Source organism: Hylaeus volcanicus, chromosome 1, assembly GCF_026283585.1.
Source record: "Hylaeus volcanicus isolate JK05 chromosome 1, UHH_iyHylVolc1.0_haploid, whole genome shotgun sequence".
Taxonomy (NCBI): Eukaryota; Metazoa; Arthropoda; class Insecta; order Hymenoptera; family Colletidae; genus Hylaeus; species Hylaeus volcanicus.
Window position 1 is genome coordinate 28,091,075 of NC_071976.1, and position 22,928 is coordinate 28,114,002.

Genomic DNA, 22,928 nt, shown 5'->3' on the forward strand with positions numbered 1-22,928 from the left:
TGTGGAATGATGTTTCGGGTCAAAAGCATTCCACGGCACATGATAGCAATGAAAATCTGGGGTGGGGCCGATTTCCTATCCTTATTCTGCTAGATCCTTTGGTTGGATAACGATATTTCTCCTGTGGTGTATTCAACGACTAGGAAAGTAAAATTCCATGTCTCATGGCGGATACTTTCTTTCCACCTCTTCTCCTTCCATAAACTTCTCAGCGAGAAATACTTTCAACGTTTTTCGACGCCCGCCGTCGTTTCTCTCTCTCGAAAGAAAATTTAATTTCGCGTTACGCGACTCAGGAGGCCAACCGTTTTCCACCCCTCTCGCGCGCACCGTATTCATAGAAGTTTTGAAAGCAGAATTAGTCTTTCGACCAGGGGGTCCAAGGTCACGTAATAAAAATTGGTACAAAGTTTGCAGCGCCGCTTGGAAAAATATCACCCAACTAAAATGTGGAACGCATACGCGCGTATGCATATACCCATAGGTTTAATTGAAAAAGTATAATTATCGAAATGACGGTAGTCCTGCGGCTGCACTTTTACTGGTGTACATTCTTTTAAATAATTTAAAGCAATTTAAAAAAAAAACCCGGATACTGTATATATACGGCATACGCGCGTATGCGATCCACATTTTAGTTGGGTGAATTTTAAGCTACAAACTTTGTACCAACTTTTAATACGTGAGCTTGGCCCCCCTGCTTCCGACAGGGCCAAGCACGGCTAAACGTCTCAACTCGCAGCAGCCGCGCGTCGGCGTCGCGTCGCGTCGTGGCATACAAGACTTGGACTACTTACAATTTGAGTCTCGCCGCTGAGACACGCGACGTTTCTGTTCCAGGTTCCCGGTTCCCGCTGTTTCACGCCACAACGAGCAAGCATCCTCTTCAGAGGCATTATGCACGCATAAGACAACGCGTGATTCCCTCCGAGGTAAGGGGATTCACCGACACCTATCGATAACGATCTACCGATGCCGTCAAATTACATCGGATCGGATCGTATCGCATCGCGTCGCGGTTAGTATCTCGTCGATACTCGATATCGCGCAATGTCCATCGAGAATTGTAGGTTCACCGTTTACCTTACGTAGAAAAACAATCGCGCGGTCGTTTAAGCGTCGAACAGAAGCGAGATTAAACTGCTTCGGCGAGCCGGCTCCGAGCCAATTGTTTTTCATTAGCTGATAGAACGTCGCGTCGGTCGGTGTAAAACTAATAATATAGGCGAAGCGAGATCCCGAAATTCGGCCAGCTCCGCGGAAAACAAATATCTGCCGAAACCGCCGTCGAAGCGTATCGTCCGCGAACTAGCCAGAGTGCATCTCCCCGTGGCAACTATGCAAAGCATTTCCAATTTCCACGTATGCATACGTGTGGCTATCGACGTTGGACCTCCTTTATCCTCTATCTTCCATCTACCATCTACCATCTACCATTTGCCATCTTCCATCTTCACCGCTCTATAGAAGTTTGTCGGACCGGTAGAATCTCTCCGCTCGCTTTATTACTCGGAGGACATCGGAGTCGTGCAAAGAACGATACGGGTGTTGATCGCGCACCCGTTTCGGTTCGTTTCGCATCCCTCGGCGATATCCGCGATATAAATCTCGTTTGTAAAATGTCTCTCATACCGAGCGAAACTACTCGTACGAGACTACCATACAGCCTGTCGCGCGACGACGTGTCCTTTCGGTTTGGTTTCACTTTTCGAGCGCATCCCATGGTCGTGCGTGTATTAATAAATAAAACCGATACGACGAGAGACGGCGATGTTAGAAATTCTGAAACGAGCACCGTTCGTCGAGCGAATTCCACGAGCTCGAAACATCCGCTCAGGATAACTCATTTTTATGCTCAAAGTTGATCGCATCAAAGAACTCGGGCCATTGTTTGAATTTCATTTTATATCCGGTCGGACGTTAAAAGAATCTCGAATTCACGTATCATGACTTCTATAATTAAGAATACGTCGTGTCGTGAATTGTGAAGAGACGAAGAAGAATTCGTATCGCTCGAGAGCAATTGAAAATCTAGCCCCCGGAGCTCCGACATGTTGAAAAAAGTTTAAGTTCCGCACACTCTTAGTGGCTCCTTTTGTATCTCGAATTTAATAATACTTTTTAATAGCGCGCCGTACAAAGCCATGTCGTTTCTTTGATCTGTCAGCCTTCATTATTTAATATGTACCCGGTTATGCTTTATGGGGGCCCGTCCGCTAGAGAAGAGGCATTCTAGGACAGTGGAAGAGCAACGAATGATAATTAATTCGCACTGTTTGCCGGCTTGAAACTTTCGCCAAGAATTTAGCGTTGTTCCCCCGCTGAAGAAAGCTCGGTGACCGCGCGGCGCGGCGTGGGATCTCGAAATTGTCTTCTCGAGCGGTCGCCAGAATTCATTCGCGAGTCGCTCGGAAATCATCTGTTTCAATTCGATATCTCGCTACCGAACACGCCTTTTTCATTCCCGAACCGCTGATAACCGTTGGACGGTCTAAAAACATCCTAGGAAGTTTTGTCCGGTTTGTACGTGTCCAATTTCGTATTCCCAGACGCGACAAGTGTTTCGCAAACTGGAACTTTGATCGAGCTGGTTTTTGACAAATTTACATAATCGCGTAAAGCTTATGCATCCCGTAAGCTTTGTTTATCGGCGAAGCCGCGTCTCGATTCACCGAGGTTTCGCGTAAGAAGACGTTTCCTTACGATTTCGGGACGAGTACGGCCCAATCGGTTTGCAACGGAGCCAAAAATCGATTACTATTCGGTTGGAAATTATTTAACCGGATATAGGTATACCTATCCGGCTAGTTAACGTAACTCGAGTCGGTCGTATCCCCGTATTAAACAAGGTAGAGCGGTTTATCGAAACAAAAGAGGTACTTAAAGTTGCTCGCCGCGATAATTATAATAATTACTTACAAAGTTCCCCTCGTGAAAACTTGATAAAACTTAATAAACCGGATTAGCCATCGGGGAGTTTCGAGCCGGACGCGGACTTTTGCAATTACCGTTTAAATACACGCGGACGCGCGTTACGATTCTTCTTCCTTTTTTATTCCGGCGTAGTCGTCGCGTCGGCGCGGACGGGATGTCGAACCGAACACCGCAAGAGATGTGAATCGTTACCCATCGAAATCCGCGGCTCGCGAGAAAACGTCACCGTCGATTGAAAGAAACCTACGATATACATTTCGTCCTCTGGGTCGGATTTTATTATCTTTAATATTCGACGTTAGGCACAGAGTCTCGCGCGATGCATATAATCGAAAAATGTTAACGTTTATATTTTCTCATTACGTAATAAATTTCCCATTTTGATTTCTTCCGTTCGACTATCGTAAACTTCGTTTATCGGAAACATTTCGATTCTCTGTTGTTTCCGATAATCGACCTTCTACCGTACTACGTTCTCCCACCGGAACAGCTCAATTTCATTCAACGATGTGAATTAATAATGATTTGTCAGCTTCCCGGGAACGTTTCTCCAAACAATCGGATAAACGTCCGCCCATTAGCGTACAAATTATTCCAAATTCTGCATACTCGGTGCGTCCGCAAACTCGAATCGAATGAGGTACGCTGGTATGTATACGTATACCGTCGAGCGGAAGAATCGATCGCCGAAACTTGGACGAATGGAACGAGTCGATTGATTCTCATTCCGTGCGAGGCGGGGCACGTTCGACGCTCGTAGGATAAACGTTCGGACAAATTTTCTTCGCGATTCGCACTCTTTTCATTCGTCGCGTCGCCGACGTTTTTCTCGCCCAACGAATCTTCGCTCGATTCGAATCTTCATGAATAATTTGTGTCACGAATAATTTGATAAAGAACCATGAGTGGCCGGGTTTGCATTTTGTTGCCTTTGTTACGACGAATAAACTCGCAAAATGAAAAATTAAAAAAGAAAAAAACACGTTAATCCAATTTCTCCGCGAAGTCTCGTCGATCTCCAGCGTCGAATTAAAGCGGATCGGGCGACTCGCAGCCTGGGCTTATCGAAGAGTTATCGATAGTCGATATGCACCCGTCGCGGGCATACACCGTCGAACCTTTGCCTGGTATCGAGCTGATGGCCATTTCGAAAATCGGGGCCCCTCGGACCAGAAATGGCACCCTCGTACTCGCCGTGAAACCGAGAGGGAAGTCTCGGCGCGAAGGAAACGGACGGACGCACGTGTTCGGCTTGTCAACTAGTACGAACAGTTTTCGTTCTCTTCCGTTTCGAGAGGAAAAGAGCCGCGAAGCATTCTCTGGGGACCGGGCCACTCCTGCCTTTTGTTACCGTTAGTACATAGTTTGCATTTAGCGCTCTCGAGACGTGCCCTGTGCCCTGTGCCCTGTGCCCTGCTCACTGTGCCTTGTACCCAGCAGAATCTTCCAAGTCACGGCCATGGAAATCCAAGTGCGATCGAATTACTCGTTCCGTGAACAAACTTTCTACGAGATGACATTATCCAACGAATCTATGGATATAGCAAGCAAGGCGTTTGTTTAAAGCGGATGATCGCAGCCACGTAATTTGGAAAATTCGTGGTCTCCGGAGACTCCTCGTCGAATATAAATATTTAGATTACAATGCAACTATCTCTGTGCAACTCTGCGTTCCAGTTACAATCAGGTTCTGTAACTCGAACCAAGTCATTTAAATAATGGAACGAAATAGTTGCGTACAGTTACGAGAACAAGTGTAACGCGGTGGTAATAGTTTCTTCGTGGGTGGAACCACCGTGGGAACGGAGCGGGAAACACGTAAAGTTTCTTGGTATGTTAACGACTGGATTCGGAGTAGACGTAAATGTTGAATCACCGCCATATTTGCATCCCGCGTATCCATTCATAGCGTTTACATGCACGCTGTAAAACATTAACGTGATGCTCCATGCCTCGGGCGATCCACTGACCAACGCATCTAGAAACTCTCCAAATGATAACGCTGCATCGCTACAAGCCTTTACGAAAGCAATGGAAAACGTATTATTCCATTGAAACTAAAAGAAAGTTCTCTCCCTCCATTTATGCGCATAGTTTGTATTTATCGACTGGTTACGGTTACGCGTGAAATTTCAGATGATTCATGAATGAAGAACGTATTTACGCGTAGGTGGTCACCTGTTATGACAGAATTTCGGCGCGATCGTGTAAATAGATTTAGTACGGCGCGGTTAGGGCGTGTAATCTCGAAGAGGTTACCTAGGTAAATTTGAAACGCGAAACGTAACGAACGAGAAGAATTTATGGAATGAATCGACGATTCTCGAACGGAAGCCAAAATTTTATGACATACTTAAACGATCGGCTCTCCGTTCTGACTCACTCCTCGAAGATTAAGAAGACGCTAGATATAAAAATAATATTTGGAAAATAATCGACTAGACAAGTCGAATCCGCTCCTTCGTACAACGACGCCTAATTTTTCCAAATTGTTCGTGGGTCAGCGTCGGTCAAGGTTTTATTTCGCGAGGAACATCTAACGATAAATGCTCGCGCAGCTCGCTGGAGTTGACGTAATGGGCGAGGCCGCGGTATAATTAAAATTGAAAGCGCACGGATCTCGGGCTGTGTTACTGTAAAATGCACTTTGCATACAGCCGACCAGGCTCTGCAATATGCATACAGAATGACTCGCGCCTCGCGTAATTCACTGCCCGTCGCATCCTCCGTGGCGGACTTTTTATTGTTATGCACTTACGAGCATCGCGTTTCTCCTTCCATCCGTGGCGTGTAAACTTTGCACGGTCGTTTTGCAGGCCCGCCGGCCACGGCAGCCTCCCTTCTGGAGGCCCTTCCGGACCATCTATGTATTCTTCCACGGTTCGCTCTAAGCTTCTTCCTTCCTCTTCGCTTTCCCTCCGAGCAGAAAAATGAGCGGATCTAACGGAGTTGATTTCCGCCGTTCTTTTAACCGAGACGAAAGGACAAAGAGCGACTACACGAATTAATTCGCAGCTTCGCGCAATGATCGCCGTTCCAAATACGATAGCTCGGAAAAGTTGATCGTACATAAAGTACGGTATGCTTCGAGTTTCAAAGGGGGAGCGAGAGAGAACGACGAGCGAACGGTATTTAGGTGGTGAACGAGGTTCATAAACGACGCGGTAAAAGGTGAAAATCTCCGGCGGAAGTGCAGGTTGGTCTTAATTAAAATCTTAACGCTAATCGCGATCCCGGACGGCTAGGCTGTGCCGTGCCTGGCCGAGCCGGGTCGAGTCGAACCGAAGTTCCTCGAGCTGAATTATTTAATGGAGGATTTCCAAATTGTAATGCCAGCTGCTGCTGGCGCCGGTGCTCCAGGCAGACTGCCGCAGATTTCATACGCGAAACTTAAAAGCGTCACACGCTAATGCTTTCGCGCTTGTCGTACACACATTCAACCGTCGCTGAGACTGCATTCGATCAACTAAACTCCTTCCAACGGAACTTTCCAACGGCAAGCTGCAAGTTTCGCGAAAATCTTCTCGGTTTTTCTAACTAATCTTTCGCATACTTAACAGCGCGGCCCTTCGATGTCGATACACTACTCCGCGCGATACTCTTCGCGGCATTCATATATTACCCAAACCCACGAAAAGTAAATAACGCATTTTATGGGCCAACTAACGCTATTTGGAAATTTTGTTATTCAACATGTTTCAATAGGGGACGGACGGTGGAGCAATGCGTAGCGTAGCCGACCACCACGCAGAGAGCCTGGATTCGAATTCTGGCCGTCCGCTCCAGTTTTTCAAGGAATTACTACTATATAAAAGTATCGAAAAGCCTTGGTGGCGTAAAAATATAAGAAATGGAAAAATGAGATGAAAAGGACAAAAGCATGTCATGTAAAAAAAAAAAATGTACAAGATGAGTGCAATATGGACGAAAATAAAAGTATGTCCATGCACTATAAAATAAACAAAGCGAACGTAAAGCTACAGGTATAGGCATAAGTGTTTCTTCTTTCTCATAGATATAAAAGACAAATACGGATTAACTGAAGTAAGAAAGTGTAAAAAATGTATTTATATGATAACCCAAAGAATATGTATAATTTTGTACCACATAGTGGTGCGATGAGTGACTGAAGATCGCTCGCACCTTAAATAAATAAAGTATAAAGTATAAAGTAAAGCTATAGCCATCTAGCAGGAGCACCTGAACTAATAAAGCGCCTGTGCGTATGCCGTGTGTATGCCTGTGCTTACTTGTCGAGTATACCAGGGGCACACAGACGCGTCAGCCTAGTACCGCGTATTCCTAAAGCCTCGAAAACTTGAAATATCCTTTCCAGCTGGTCCGTGAGTAACTAATTGTAAGTAACGGAAATCTCTTTGTATATAGACATCCCTACAGCAACGTGAAAATATTATCCGCGAATGCAACTACTCTTTTTCGATACACCTCGAGCTGAACCGTTTTATTTACGCGGTCGCTTTGGGAAACGTTTGGAGCGTTTTAATACGCGTCGGATGATCCATTTATGAATTAGTTGGATTTATCGCGACGGCACATTAACAGACCCTGCCTGGCTAGAATTGAATATTTCATTTCGCAAGTGTGTCGTTCTAGCGAACGTAATGTGACAAATTTATGGGTCGAGTGGTAGGCCAGAGGACACTGGAAACGTTTTTTAAAGTCATCGAGTGGATCGCTCGATACGCGCTCGACGTCAAAAATGCGAAGGCAGCTGCGACAAATCCAGTTACGCGGTAACGGCGACATGCAAATGGATGGGATCCGCATTCGTCCCTTTTTCCAGGCAACGTTCGGTTCGCGTTGTTTTAGGAGTCTAAAAAATTACAAAAAATAACGATAGTTTAACTTTTGGACAAAAAAAAACAACCGTTACGAATACACGGGAGTTTGCGAAAGATATTTGCAACAACGAGAATTAAAATTGTTAAAACTGTGACTCTTCAACGTTGAGCAAAATTTCATCTTTCCAATCTCGTTTTCACGGGTCGATATTCAACCAGAAATTCAATTATCCGTTATATCGAAGTAATTTAAAGTTGATACAATCTTGTATTCCTGCAGAGAAACGAAGCTTTCGGGCTCTTGCGTTAATAAGATTCGTAACTCGTAACCGCTCTGTGACGGCTCGCGATGTCGACGCCGACGCTGCGGATCGAAAGGTAAACCGAATCGGGGCACGTCAATTTTCTCAGAATGAAATTTAATTAGGCGCCAAGTTGATGCGGTGCGATCGATCTCGACTGTCCATAATTCCCGTATAAAGGTTAATAAATTTCATTAATTCCGGATTGATATGTCGAAGACAGGAGTTCTCGATCCCAAATATTTCGAATCTCACAAAAAGTGGAACCTCTAAGAAGACCTCGACTTCTCGGACTATTTTAAATCGCTAATAACACGGATAAAGATGAATAAATTTCATTAATTCCAGATTGATATGTCGAAGACAGGAGTTCTCGATCCCAAATATTTCGAATCTCACAAAAAGTGGAACCTCTAAGAAGACCTCGATTTCTCGGACTATTTTAAATTGCTAATAACACGGAGTACCTGCTCGGGGTGTACTCGTGCGATACGTTCGAGCTCGGGCCGACCGTGGCCGAATATTCAGCTATTTCGAAACGACGACACCGACGTCGATTAAGAATTAATTTAAATGTTGGTAAACGAGTTTGGGTTCGCTATTCCGCGAAATAATCTGAAAGGGTCACCGAGAAGCGGCAAAGTATCGGACAGAACGGTAGGAGAATAAGAAGATACCTCCGGGGAAAGTTTGGAGATTTCCGAGTTTGTGGCTACTTATTGAGAATGCACGAACACCCCTGAGAAGTTTTAACCACAAATTCAGTCGACTCGCGCCAATCCTGCTATCCTACCAGAAATCTTATCTCGGAAGCTTCGTCGTTTCGCGTACTATGATACAACCGCCTTTCGTTAATAAACTTCTCGTCGCGTCGGTCAAACTCTGGTCTCAGTTTTGGAGAAAGCATCGATATCTCGTAATTGGCGAGTAGATGGAAAGTTAATCCAGACGGAGCGATCGCGTTACGATTTTTGCCTCGATTGACGGGCCAAGAATCGAGAATCGAGGTAGGTCTTAACCTAGGTCGGAAATATTCCGGAAACGTGATAAAAATGCAGTTATCGTAGGAGCACGTGCTCTTAAAATTGTTTCTATTAATCTTTGGTATTCCACGGAAGCAGCGCGCGTACCGACGGAGTGCGTTAAATGCGTAATACGAGATACGGGTCTCGATGTTCGATGATATTGTTTACTCGACTAGCGCAACGTCACCGTCGAAGAAAGACTGGAGCTTATTAAGAAATTTTCAGATCCCAGGCCTCGATAGGACCGATAGCGAATGCACAAACAGCGCCTGAAAGTTTCATTCTGGAAATTTCATCCGTTCGTCCCGATAACGTTTTCATACGAAAACCTCGTTCCACTTTTACTACGGGGAACATTTTCGTGGAGAGTGTTTCTAAACGTGGCTGTGCAGCATAATGGAGAGTTACGTGCATTCGGTGAACGTTTTTATAATCTATAAAATGTACGGTTCGCGATCGATATAAACTTGGTTGAAAGCAGCACAGTCTCCGTGCGAGTAAATACACTTTCACCGGCGCGATTCGATAACACTATTTCGTTACCTTTTACGTTACCTGAAGCCAGGAGTCGCATAATTTTTCTTCTCAAAACTCGCGGTTCGGTTGGCTCTCGATACTCGGGGATGGACGCACGGAATCTGTATCCGTAATAAGAAGTTCGCTCGGTAGAACGCAAACGAAATTTCCGCGGATCCACTTTACGTCTAACCTCGAATCTAATCTGCATATTCTTTAACGAAATCGTTTGGCTTTCGTTTAGCCGTAAATCGTTTAGACAACCAGCGAAAACCGGATATATTCTGACCGACCCGTACGATAAACCAAAAAACACGGAATATGAAATTTCCTTCTCGAGCGCTCGAAACAAGAACGGGTTAGAGAAGCATGCGCAGGGACGTTTATTAAGAATGCAGGAACATCTGCGAAAAGTTTCAACCGCAAATTTCGCGGTGTCTACGCCAGTGGCGACTCCCAAGGGCGAAATCTTATCGTGATTTTACCTCGCGCGACGTCGGCGTCGGCGACGGCGTCGTGATCGTCGGACGCGCATATATCTCTCCCCGCGATAAATAAGGGTGACCTATTTTAACAGCGACACCGGCGAAGGGTCAAAGTGCATTTCGTATTCCAACGCAGTGGCGGCGCGCAGTTTATAGTACGGAGCCGCGGGAGCGACATACCAATTAGCCGATTTGCGTGGCGAGCTGCTGGTATTTTCTTGTGCGCAAAAAACAACCAGCAAAAAGATCCTCGAGACACACCTTCGCGCGTATCCCATATGGTCTGTTTGCTCGCTCGTGGCAGATGCCGTAATTCGAAATTACTGGCAATGGCAAGTTCGCGTGCCGCGAGCCCGACATTTGGCGCGCCGAGATTTCTCTGGAACGAAAATTCCAAGGAAATGCGCTTCATTTTCAAGTATTTTCAGATAGTTAGAAAATGGTAAGTACGATCGACGAGGATCGCTTCGTCGAAATTAATTTCACTCGAAATCGTCGAGGAATTCTCGCATCGCCGCGTCTGCTCGCAAAGCCCCACAAATCGAATTCGAGATCTCCCTATAAAAGTGTTTTCCATTCGCTTCGAATCGAATCCTTTTCTAAAGACTTCGATTTCATTTTCATGTTACGGCGATTCCAATAATTGGATGGATCGTCTGCTGTTTGAGCGACACGTTTGCCCACAGACCTCGAGGCACAAAAATCCGTGACACGCCTCGAGTGGATTTGTTCGCACGATATCTCGATGTGTCGAATCTTATTGACTCAATGACTCAATGACGTGACTCAACTTCGGCATTCAAAAGTTCAAGTGTAGCAATTTTGCGTATACGTGATCTAACTGAATATGTTACACTACGATATGCTGTGACTGTCGCCATTTTTTCTGACCGTTATTATGTTCTATTTGATATCAAGGGCATATTGCCCGTAAATAAAGTATCATTATTATTATTTGGAAACGCTACGTTTTGTAATTTAGGAATGAAACTGGCGCGCGTGCAAAAATTACGCGGCAAGTAGATCCGAATCGAAGAAAAGCGATTACGTTCCGCATGTAAATTAATAAGGAGGTATAACGATACGAGTGACAGACGCGGACCGCGGCGAACATAAATAATTCATACGGTCGACGTGTGGCGGGAAAATGTTTGCTTAAATACAGGCTCGTTGCGAGGCAAATATTTTCTCGTGCCTCGGAATATAGGGAGGCGAGCTCGAGCCACCGTGGACCGGCGCGGCGCGGCCGCGTATTTCTCCCGGCGAATTCGCCGGTTCCTGGCTGTTGTTATTGCAAGAACGTGTTTCAACGAGAGTGACAAGTCAGCCGAATGTTCCGTGCGCGAGAAGCGAGAAGCGAGGAGCTGTCGCGACGGGGGATCTTCTCCGAGTCTGTCGAGAATATCCGAAGAAATATTCCGGGTTCCTGTTCGGACGTAGGTGTATCTATCGCGCTCGCAGACCACGCGAACCCCGACACGTACGTGGGATTGGCGAACCTGATACGCTACCCTCCCAAGGTACCCACACACCGTGCTTATCTGCTTTCTTTCCCAAGACAATTTTCACTCTTCCGGCAATGTGATTTAGTAGAGCATCGGGCTATGGGAAACAGTAATTTCCATGAATATTTCGCTCCGGGAAGCAAACCGGTAAATGTATTTACCGCGATACAGCGGTAAGTCAAAGCTGCGAACGCGAGGGAAATATGGCGGTTTTCGTAGGATGAATGGCGTAGGAGATGCATAGAAGCGGACACGGTGCATTGTCGTGAATAGTATTATCGCGAGAATTCAGAAATGAATTATTTCGCGTTACGAATTATCGTTGCAGCATATATTTGATCGTATAATTTACAAGGAATTTTTTCCAACCATTTTTATAGCGAAAAAAGAACAGTTTTACCAAATACTTTGTCTGCCGTAATACGTAATTTTTTATTAATTTCCTTTATCGATCATCTACTATACAGGGTGTTCCAGCCCAAGTGATACAGAGCTTTAACTCCAAAACTATCGGCTGAATGCAAAATTTCAAACATGGAAATTGCATGGTGAAATGGGGCTCAACGAAACCCGAGAACATTTCAGGAGAATAGACTTTATTTGTCGTTTCTCTTCCTTTTAGGTAATAGTAACTATTTTGTATATTGTAAATGTTGTATATATCATGTGTATGTAAAATATAATCTCTTCCTTTTAGAGCAACACAGTTTATCTATTTTCTTGGAAAGTTCCAATTATTACCTTTTGTCTTATATATATGTATATCTTCTATAACCATCCAACATAATACTTTGACTGTTCGATAAACGAATTTGCCATTTCTATATTTTCTTTCCTTTTCTTTTGTTTTTATTTTAAATAAAAGGAAAGGACCGCGGGACGCGACGCAACGAAACGCGACAACTCGCTTGAAATTTCACTTCCATCGTTATTTCTACCCGTATTTCTACCTTTCTATTCGTTACTTATTCGTTATTTATTTTAATATATTTTTATGTATTTTCATGCAATGATAAAGTATCGAACGCCGACAGTTCCGGATGTTTGAAAGTTGCACAAGTAGTAAAGTGAAATTTTCTTATAAATTTCGTCCATTTCGATTAATCGCTGCTTCGTTAAGAAAACAGTTTTCTCCCCATAATATTCGCAAAAAGTTAGAAAGGGAATCGGGGTGTGAACGAGGCGTCACGGCGCGGCGCGGGTGGCGGGCACGCGTAACGCAATAAAATCAGCACCGTCCATTAAAACGTTTCGTAACGCCGATAAATAGAAGGAAGTCGGCGCAAATTACCAGCATGTTTCACTTTGTCCCGCGAAACAAAGCACTGATTTAAAAGCGCGCAAAGTTTCATCGGCGGGAGACTGCTCCAATTTTTCTCCGGGCCCGTGCCTGTCCTGTTCATTGTTGTAAATGAATATATAAATTTTCGAAACATCCAGCCAATTCCATTATGCATATTTCTCGTTACACCACGATTCGAGAATGAGCTCGACAGCATTTTTTAACAATGCGAGTGCACGGAAGGTAAAGGTATAAACGTTATTTTCAATTTTCCATCGAATAATGGTCAATTGTGTTGTCAATGGGACCCGATTTCGAATTTCATCGAAAAATTCCACGCAGACCTATTTCGACAACGTATACGGTGGCGTACAAATTTTCTTGCGAACAATTCATTTTCCAGGTATTTCCAAGCAACTGGACATTACCGCGCTCGACCGATGCCGACGCCGACGCCGTAGCTGCGTTTCAGCGATCGCTGGCAAACTGTATCGTTGGTTTCTTAATGGGACCAGTTCCGATTTGAAAACTCCGGAGTAATCGCGAACCGACGGGAAAAATCGTTCGAGAAATCTCAAAAACGTACAACGACGCATCCGATTCGGACGAACGGGGTTTTTGCAAGTTTCCGAAAATTGCTGGTCACCGGGAGTCGTCGACAGAAAAACACCAGCGAGGACATACTCTCGCGTCCTTCCTCCGTTATAACTCGTGACCATTTTTATAACAAATGACCCGTCGGTCCGGATGCTGCGCCGGACGGACACCGACAAATACCTACGCTCGCTGTTGCGAAGTTTTCGGTAGCGCGCGCTTAGACGAAAGAAAGGAAAAAAAAATGAGCGAATGTAAAGGGACTGCTCATAAATATTTAACGCGCGCGAGCTGCTTCTGTGGGAATTTTACCGGCCATTTCCCGCTGTTGCTTCTTTCACGAGAGAGCAGAAGCTTGAACGACTCTGGCCGCCGTTACGCGTCGCGCCGCTTCCTTTAAGCAACCGTTCGAGGAAAAAAATTAGAGCTTTCACGACGAAAGTTCTCGCTTATTTAAGCTTCGAGTCTATCACTCGGAAAGGAATGAACGCGTTGAAATAACGTACCGCGGTCTCAAAGGTCTCGAATGACCAAAATCGATAACGCCGAAGAAAGTACACGAGTCACGGCTTGAAAAATCAAACAATCGATTTGGCGTTATTTTTTTCTTTTTGCCAATTTTTCTATCGACCGCAACGATCGAACTTAAATTATATAGGTCAATACGGTCCACCGTTCTTCCGCGCTACTTGGTTACGGACGACCAAGTTACGTAGTACTCCTACGGTAATTACCAAGTCAGCAACCCATCGAGCGAAGCGTAATACGACGAGGGCTCTTGGTCGCTGAAATCTTTCTTTCGAGAATGGAGAATTCTAGAGAATATAGAAGGGATACGAGGGAGTTACGATACAGGAGATGGGATGGACAGGATGGAAATGCGATGACAGCGGCTATCGGCTAGGTAGAAAAATAGAAGCAGGCTACCGGAACGCGAGTCAAACGGGGCTCGCAAGTGTATTAATTCCCGCAAAACGCTTTCATCGTGTTTTGCATGCATTAACATTTCATCGTCCGTCACGGGTACGTACGCGTGGACGCGGGAGATTTAAAATTTAAATTGCGCGCGTAAGCGTGACGCGGAGAACCGCCCTTATCGTGTCGCGACCTTTATCGAAAATGCATTTTCAAAAAGCGCTGTGATTCGATTCACGGCTGGTCGGGCTTATTACTCGTTCGGTTCCATTTACATTATTTTTGCCTCTTTTCAAAGAGAAAATTACCGACGAACGTTTACGCGACGCTCGAATGATTCGTCGCCGTCGTTATATCGCGTTACAAAAGAAAGAAGCGTAGATCCGAAGCGATTTATCGTTCCACGGTATTTTTGTGCCATCGAACGAGGCCTCCCGATCGGTTTCAAAGACGCTGACGCGACGTACGTATTTTTGGCTTGTATACCTCGGAACGATATATATCGTCGTTCGACGCTCGAAAGGGTTATTCGAGCCGCGCGGTTTCGCCCCTCGTAATCGTTTCTACAAATTTATTTCGCGGCTCTTGGCTGGAAATCTTCCAACGCGATGGAAGCGAAAAGGTAAGGCTTGAAACACTCGTTGCTCCATTGATCGAACCGCGATTAGTCGAGAAACGAGAAAACGAGAATCGATGCTACTATTATCGAAGCCGACGCGTGGTTATCGGACGAGTTTCCGTTTCCGCAAACTTTTCCAAAGACGACCTTCGTCAGTTCAGTTCAGTCGTTTATTAAAGTGAGCAACTTTTTACAATTGACAAAGCTATTTCACTACCACTTTTTCTATTTGTTTACATTTGCATATTTCTTCATTCGACACGTGCATGCGTCTTACATGACTCCTACATTGTTTTAATACTGCAGCATCTTTTACTTCTCATCTATAGGGGCTCGCTGGCCCCCCTCTAGCTCGGGTACCTCGGAGTTGCTAAGCCCGTACTGCAGTTTCAAAAAACACCTCTAAAGCCTCTGAGCTTAATCTCAGCTGAGTTAATGCCGAGTTAAAGCTGAGTTAAAGCTGAGTTAATCGTAACGCGATAACAGTATAACACGTAAAAATCGGTTACATGTTTCCGTTGAAACGTCTGCTAACCTGGACCACGAAACGCTCTGCTAGCAGGATACGTACGTTTACGACCGACGTCTAGCGGCACGCCAACAATGCGATATCCTTACCTCTAATCATCCTAATCGATTTGCAGTGACCATCGTCGTAATTGCATCCGAACCCGAACACACGGTTAAATCAGACTCGGGTGTGCGAGGATCTTGTTAATCGAGAACGTCGTTAGTGCCGTTACGGAAACGCACCGTCGTTATTCTCGAGATCGTTGCACCGGCTGCTTATTTGGAGAGGAAACAAGCGAGTCGCGCGCTACATTTCCTGCCGCTATGCAAAGCCATTTCGTCGGAGGCTGTACGCGTATTTCGTGTTTTGCCGCGTCGTGTAAGCACGGTAAGCTCTCGTGCCAGTCGCGTGTTCTCGGGCTGTTCGTACGGGGTAATCCAGCCCCGACCGGACGAGAAACCCGAGGGCCATCCTTTGAAAAACGCAACGAACGACCTACGATGCTCCGTTTATTTACTTATTTTGCAATTTTATCAAGCGCACGCGTACAGCGCGTCTAAGGTGAAAAGATTTAGCGTGACAAATTTTGGTAACAGTCGGGTAAACTGAAAACATAAATAAACTTGTAGCTACCTAGTTCGGAGTTTTTCCGGTCGGACCGTAGAATTGAGCGTTCCTCGTACCGAACAGAACGTCGAGCAAACGACGCGAAAGATGGCTGACTGGGTGGCTAGCTGGCTTTCCTTCGGTGTAGGTATTTTCTTCCATTTCCGTTGATCGCCGCCAAACTTATCCTTCCATGGAAAAAATCTTTCAACGAAACGGGCCATTTTTCCACGAACCGAACTTGTCATCGCGCCTAGGAAATCTAGTCGAAAGCTGTACCGAACGGAAATGAAAGTGGCCAGAACACAAAATAGCGAGTACCAGAATCGAAGAGATGCGGAGCGGAATAAGAAACGTAACGAGTAACGCGTGTAACTCGTGTATTTGGTTTTTTCCGCTCGCGTATCTTTCGACAATTTCTCCTCGTTTCATTGTTTTTCTCGTAACAACATTTATTATTCGTATAAAATTCTCCACGAGCTCCGGTCATCGCTTACAGGGAACGATCAACGTGCGGTGGTTGTATGCAAATCAACGAGAGGCTGAATGATCCGCTTTACGGAAAATCCACGGCAGTAACGCGCGGGGAATGATTTAATTGCTTTTACCGTAACAGCGATTAATTTTCTGGCCCGCCGCTAATTATTAATTACAACGAGCTGCTCGTATCGCGGGGATCGTTCTTGATTGTTGACTCGATAGCGTAGTTCACGAGCCTCGACACCAAGTTTTACGAACCCGTCGATTACCACTTTTACTTGTCTCCTTTCCAAATTTATTATACGATTAAAATGCACTTGGTCTCGCGAATAACAACGGTTCGAATTGAACGCAAATTCACAAAACTCGAATCACGAATCTTTCATCGAACCGCAATCGTCCCGTTCTGTAAGTGGAAATCTCGAACGGACCGGCTGCCAATGATCGTAATTAACATCGAACCCCTGCTGTGGGATCGATCAGAGAAATCACGAACAACGTAGGCGGATGTTAATTATTGCGGCCTCTCGATGCCGATGTGGCTGCAACGATGCGCGTTCGGTAAGAAAATTTTTAACGAGAGAAACAGCACCGAACCACCGTGCACCGTATCGAGTTTCTCATCGAAGTAGAACACTCACCTTGGAAATACGGAGAATTTCATTCCGACGTTGTTTCATCTTTTCTATCGCATCTTTTAGAATACATAAGATGTTACGAAGTAGCGTCCGAAAGTAGATACTACCTGAAAATCTTTGGTAACTTTGAAAATAATCTTAGTTTCGAGTCCGACACGAATATTTCGAGTTCCATCGCATCATTGTAAAGTTTCGGGTTCCATTTGTTAAAAGTGTTAAAATCTCGCCGTTACGATAATTTACGACACCGATAGGTCCGATGGAATCGCAAACCAGCTACGAAAACGGGCTTTCTACGCTCACCTTACTTATCGACCTCGAGCGCTGCTTCACTCGAACATGCTTCCCCGGAATCACCGACCTTACAAGTAGAGCGTTTCGATGTTTCGCGGGCTCTGTATTGCCGACGCCTAGCCTGGCCGCGACGCGTCGGCGACGACGCCTCGGATGTGGTAGGAATCTCCGTTACCGTGGTTTGTTTCTAGGAGGAGCGTCGCGTTGGCGCCGACGGTGGCGCGTCGTTTCACTTTCGAATCAATTTTTAAACAGAGATCTGAGACACGCTTATCGTCTCACGGTTAACGTGTCTAATTGTAAGACTGGAACGCCGGTGTTGATTACACGATTAAAATGATATCGATATCAACGTTCCATAAATTCCAAACATTATTTTTGGAGTATGTCGAGACGTGAACAACTTTAAAAAAAAGTCGAGTTTAAAAAAAGATCAATCTTCGTTATCGGAATATCGCCCGTGAAAAGTAACGATTACTCGATATTGTTACGTTCTATTTTGGAACTCGAACGCGAACAGAAACGACATCAAAGAAATATTTCGAGCAAAATAAAAAGAAATATCTCTCGGTGAAAATTGATGAGAACAGTTTCCCTTGTAAACACAAAGAGGTCAAGGCGATCGTCAACGTCGCGGGTACCAGCTGTCAACTTTCGGTAGCAGTTCCAACTCTCTTTCACTCGTTCGAAATTTCACCCGGAGAGGTGCGATCGTTGCACCGTGTACCATATAGAACATCGTGAAATAATATTCGACCCAAACAATCGGATCGCGGAACAGTCTCTGATAAATTAAACGAAACGAAACGATTCGATCGATTTAGTAGCGGTTACTTGTAACGCGTAGCAGAGAATTTCATATTTTTTTTTTCTTCTCGATTCTTGCGTTGAAAGTAACTCGGTGGCCACGAAAAGGGACGATAAGGGGCAAGGGTGGGAAAAGGCGGGAAAAGGGGCGAGGAAATGTGGAACGGGAACGCCGCGCCGGCGAGAATCGACCAAGTGTAAATCCAAGCCGAAAGTCGAGCGACGCCAAAGTTAAATATAAATGTCGCGGCAAGCGTCCTGGACCGATGAACCAGCGGATCGAGCAGTCTTTTCGTGGTCTTCGTCGTAGACCGACTACGAAACAACCGAACTACGGATCCGTCGTTGCGCGTGCCGCACGATTTTTCCGCTACGATCGATAATCCCTCGATCGCCGAGGGCCGCGCTCGCTGGCCAGGCAGGAAGTGTTGGGGCGAATAACCGTGCCTGACGAGAGCTCGAGGAGTCGCGCCTTGAACGACCCCGATCGAATCGCCCTTCTCGATCACCGGAACAGACCGTGTGCATCTGCTGGATATTTAAAACAAGCGATCTCCTGTGGTTTCGGTTCGACGTGTCCTTCCGGTATTATTTTCTTTATAATTTTCACTCGTCAAACAGCTTATCCATCTCCGGAAATCGCGCGGCTTTATCGCTCGTTCGTTCATTTATTCCGGATTCCGTTTCTTTTCCACTCGACGTCGTAAAATATTTGCATCGATTGACTCGATTTTCAACGTAACACGCCGCTTTATTTCGCTTCTAGTTATTTTCTATGTTACTTCGCTTCCAATTTTCATCGCTCGTCGAAAATTTCAGTATCGTTGTATTTTATTCCAGTGTCGACGCGTGATCGAAAAACTTCTCGAACGAAGCTTATAGGCGTTGGCCGAGTGGTCGAGTTCCCGCAAACGTGATCGACGAGGAAACAAAATAAGGTACCCATCGATACCGATATCAATGCGACGTAACGCGATGCGACCGTTCCAGAACCCATCACCGTTCGACGATGCGATCTAGCGAGATGATCGCGAAGACGTTCGTATTGTTTCTCGATTCATCGACGTCCAGTTCTCTCGTAATCGTCTCGACGAGGCCGTACAAAGGTCTCTCGTCCCTTCGATTTTAGCCTCGCGTCGATATCGATCACGAAGATTTAGTCGCGGATTTTAACGATAATCGCCCATCGAAACCCATCGAAATTGGTACGGGCAAACTGTGTTAGGAATGTTCATTCCGAACGAAGACTATTTCTGTTGGTTAATTCGTCGGTAACCTTATTTTTGGCCGCAGCATCCGAGGTCCAGGATCCAGCGCGTTAACAGCCGTTCGCTCGTGAACAACCCGTGTTCCTTTTCGATACGATCGGCAATTTTATCCACGTGTCGTTCTACGTAATTTTATCCGGTGTAGCGACGCCGCCGCCGACGCACCAATTACACTTTTTTTTCAAATTCTTTGCATTTCCGATGCAACAACCGTTCGTTCGAGTTTTTTTTAATTCTTACTATCGAGAAATCGTTTAGAAGTTCTTTAACGCGAAACGTAATTTACGATTCATTTCATTTTTCGCAAAGTGTCGAAATAATCAGGAATTTACCATTTCTTTGTCTCTCTTTAGGAGAAGCTTATATCTGGAATTCAAGTTTGAATTCGTACGCCATCGTTCTCGAACGGCGTTCGCGATATAAATAGTCCGGGTACTCGATTCTTCTCGATGCTTTATCGAAATCGGTGGAACGAACTCGAACGCGCGCGAGCCGTCGAACTGTCGTTCGCAATGGCGCTCGTGAACTTAACGTAACGAGAACAAAATGGACGCGTATCTTGGACGGAATATAGTATAGTTCCATTATCGAAGAAGATGCTCCGAGTTGCTTCGAAACTGAATCCTAATATCCGTCTCTTATCGTTAGCGGAATTTAACGAAAAACAAAGACAAAGACGCGTTTCGTTACGTCTAACAACAATGGCGCCATGCGCCGCCGCGCAATCGCTCACTAGACTTATTAGAAACACGCGTCCCAACACGAGGATAGTCGTAGGTGTTAATATTCGCGTCACTTTCCGAAATATCTGACGCAGTCGGTGCAAATATACCTGGCGTGTCGGACGCGTCTGTGGGCACGACTCGAATCCCTCCGAAATAGAATTGTCGCTATATTTAGTCGGCCTACACTCGACATCCAGCCAAAAATCTTTAGACCTTCGACCCGTGTAACCGCACTCTTCCAACTTCCTTGTATTTCCAAAGAAACTACAAGATATGTTCTCTTCGCGCTCGAAATTAACAGATCCGAACAAAAGATAACGCGATGTATTATTTTTAGCGCTGACGTTTGCATTTTGGGTTCTCGACAGAATTATCGTTTGCCATGACGTCTGGGAACGGTGAGGCCATTTAGTATCTTTCGATTATCCAAGAAAATTTACCATATCGAGTCAGCTGGAACGTTTATTTAAATTTTTTACCGATTTACATATCGATTAATATTTACGTAGCGCTTAGAGTATCGTCGAACGCTACTGTTCCCATGCGCCCGTTTCGAGAAACTTTCCAGGCGATTAAACGTAATTTCTTTTATATCAAGCTTTATTTCAGCTCGGACGCGGTACTCGGTATGCTGTCGAACAGCACACGAACTTGCCGATAAGAACCGAGAAAAGTATCGTAAAATCGTTTCATTTAACTTCTTCTTTCGTTTCTATTTCCATGTCCTCGCATCGCGTAACGTGTCACGCACGGCGCCACACGATTTGTCGGTTATACATTTTTCACACGCAAACGTGCCCAAGTCAGCGGAAAAGCAGACAATCTAAGCGCTTATTTCGAGAGACTTTTGGCCGACTGCCCATTCCAATCTGCCTACTCACTGCCACTGCGCGACCCAGAGCTCGTTAGCCGTCCAAGACGCTTCGGCTCTCTCGGAAATAACGATTCGACAGATGGTCTGCTCTTTACGCTGGAACACGAGAATCTTTCAACTAAATGCTCGAAAATCAACCAACGCGAACAACTCGTCTCCTCTCAACGCGGCCGATCGCGTTATCGATCCTCTCGATCCGAGCAAAACAATGAACGAGACGTTGCCTCCGTTGCAGCGATGCTAGGCGATCGGCAATCGGTTTCGAAATAGACCGAGATGTCGCAACCGCCGTCGAAACCCCATGGGAAACACGGGCCAGGAGGTAGTTGGACCGGCAGACCGAACGTGCCCGGTCATTTACAACCTCCGTCGCCATCGCCGTCGCCGTTGCCGTACAGCCCTTCGAGTTCACCGCATGTGCAACGTCCTAGGGGACCGAGCACTCCGGTTCGTCATGCTCATCCTACGTCCCCTCTGACGTACTCTGGAATGATGCATCCGATGAGCCCGGTACCGATCGGGATGCCGATTTCGCCAGGAATGTCGCCAGTGTTTGGATCGCCGACCGGCTACATCCAGTGTCCAAGGCCCAGATGGCCGTCACCGATTCCGGTGGGAACTCAGCCACCCAGGCCCTTCATACCGACTCGGGTACGTAGCTCTCGAACACCAATATCTGATCTACTAATCTGCTAGGCTATTCGTTTTTAATCAAAAACTACGCCGGAATACAAAGACGGGCACCGGACACGACGCGACGGATGTCTCGAAACGTAATCACAGCTCGAAATGATTTGCAGTTCGGAAAGCGTTGCGTGTCGAATGATGCTCGCCGACATCGAGAACGAGTGAAATTGGAATCGACGAACGTGGCAGCGAAAGACTCGACGTTTCGAGTATTCGAGTACTCATTGTCGATTGGTAATGTCGAAATTCTTTCGAGTCACGAAACAAAGAACGCGGAACGCGACGCTTTGCGGCGAGTTTCAACGGCCGTTTCCGTAATACACGCGCCAGGTGCAATTGCACCGTGATAATTTGTAAACGCGATTAAATCGGCGACACGTTTCGCAGAAACCGATGGGCGTGGTTGCGCTGCCCGATCGGATCCAAACAAAATGATTACTAATGTTTTTGTTCGAATTTTAGCAAAGTCCAATGGAAAGTGGCGCAACGTCGCCTTTGGTAGAGCTACGAAGCTGTGGACCACCGGAATATATGATCTCGCCGTACAGACCCGGCGATTACGAATACGTCGGGGTGCCACTGGATCACTCGCAATCGGAAGAGGATGCCAGTGGTCCTAGCACCGCGGAAATAATAGCCAACCAGAGTCAGGATTACGTCGACGAAAAACTCGCCGAGTACCAGGCTACGATACACCAGCTTCAGAGTGAGTATCGTTTAGTGAAAACCAACATCGTACGAAAATTAGCTTTCTTGTTACATCGAGTGCCAAGAAACTCCGCGGATCGAGACAAACATCGACGGTGACGATCATCCGACGCGACGCATCAGAAGCCGACGTTTCCGTTGACGGTTACGCGATACTTTTGGCAACCGCCAAGTCAATGAAATCAGTTCTACGCCTACGATTCAAACCGAAGCTCGAGTGAACCCGTTTCGTTCGCCCGAATTGAATATCAGTTCCTTGCACTCGACTCGAGGGAAACGCCGATGATTTTAGAACGAGCGGCCGTTCTTTTCTTCGCATGTATTCACATCCGACTGTATTTAAAAAATTTA

General features: G+C 45.8%; 1 protein-coding gene across 1 annotated transcript in view; it reads right to left on the minus strand.

Annotated features, from left to right (window-relative positions):
- The window catches only part of LOC128878875 (uncharacterized), a 168,622-nt gene that overhangs the window by 131,412 nt on the left and 14,282 nt on the right, over window positions 1-22,928 (minus strand). The window lies entirely within an intron of this gene.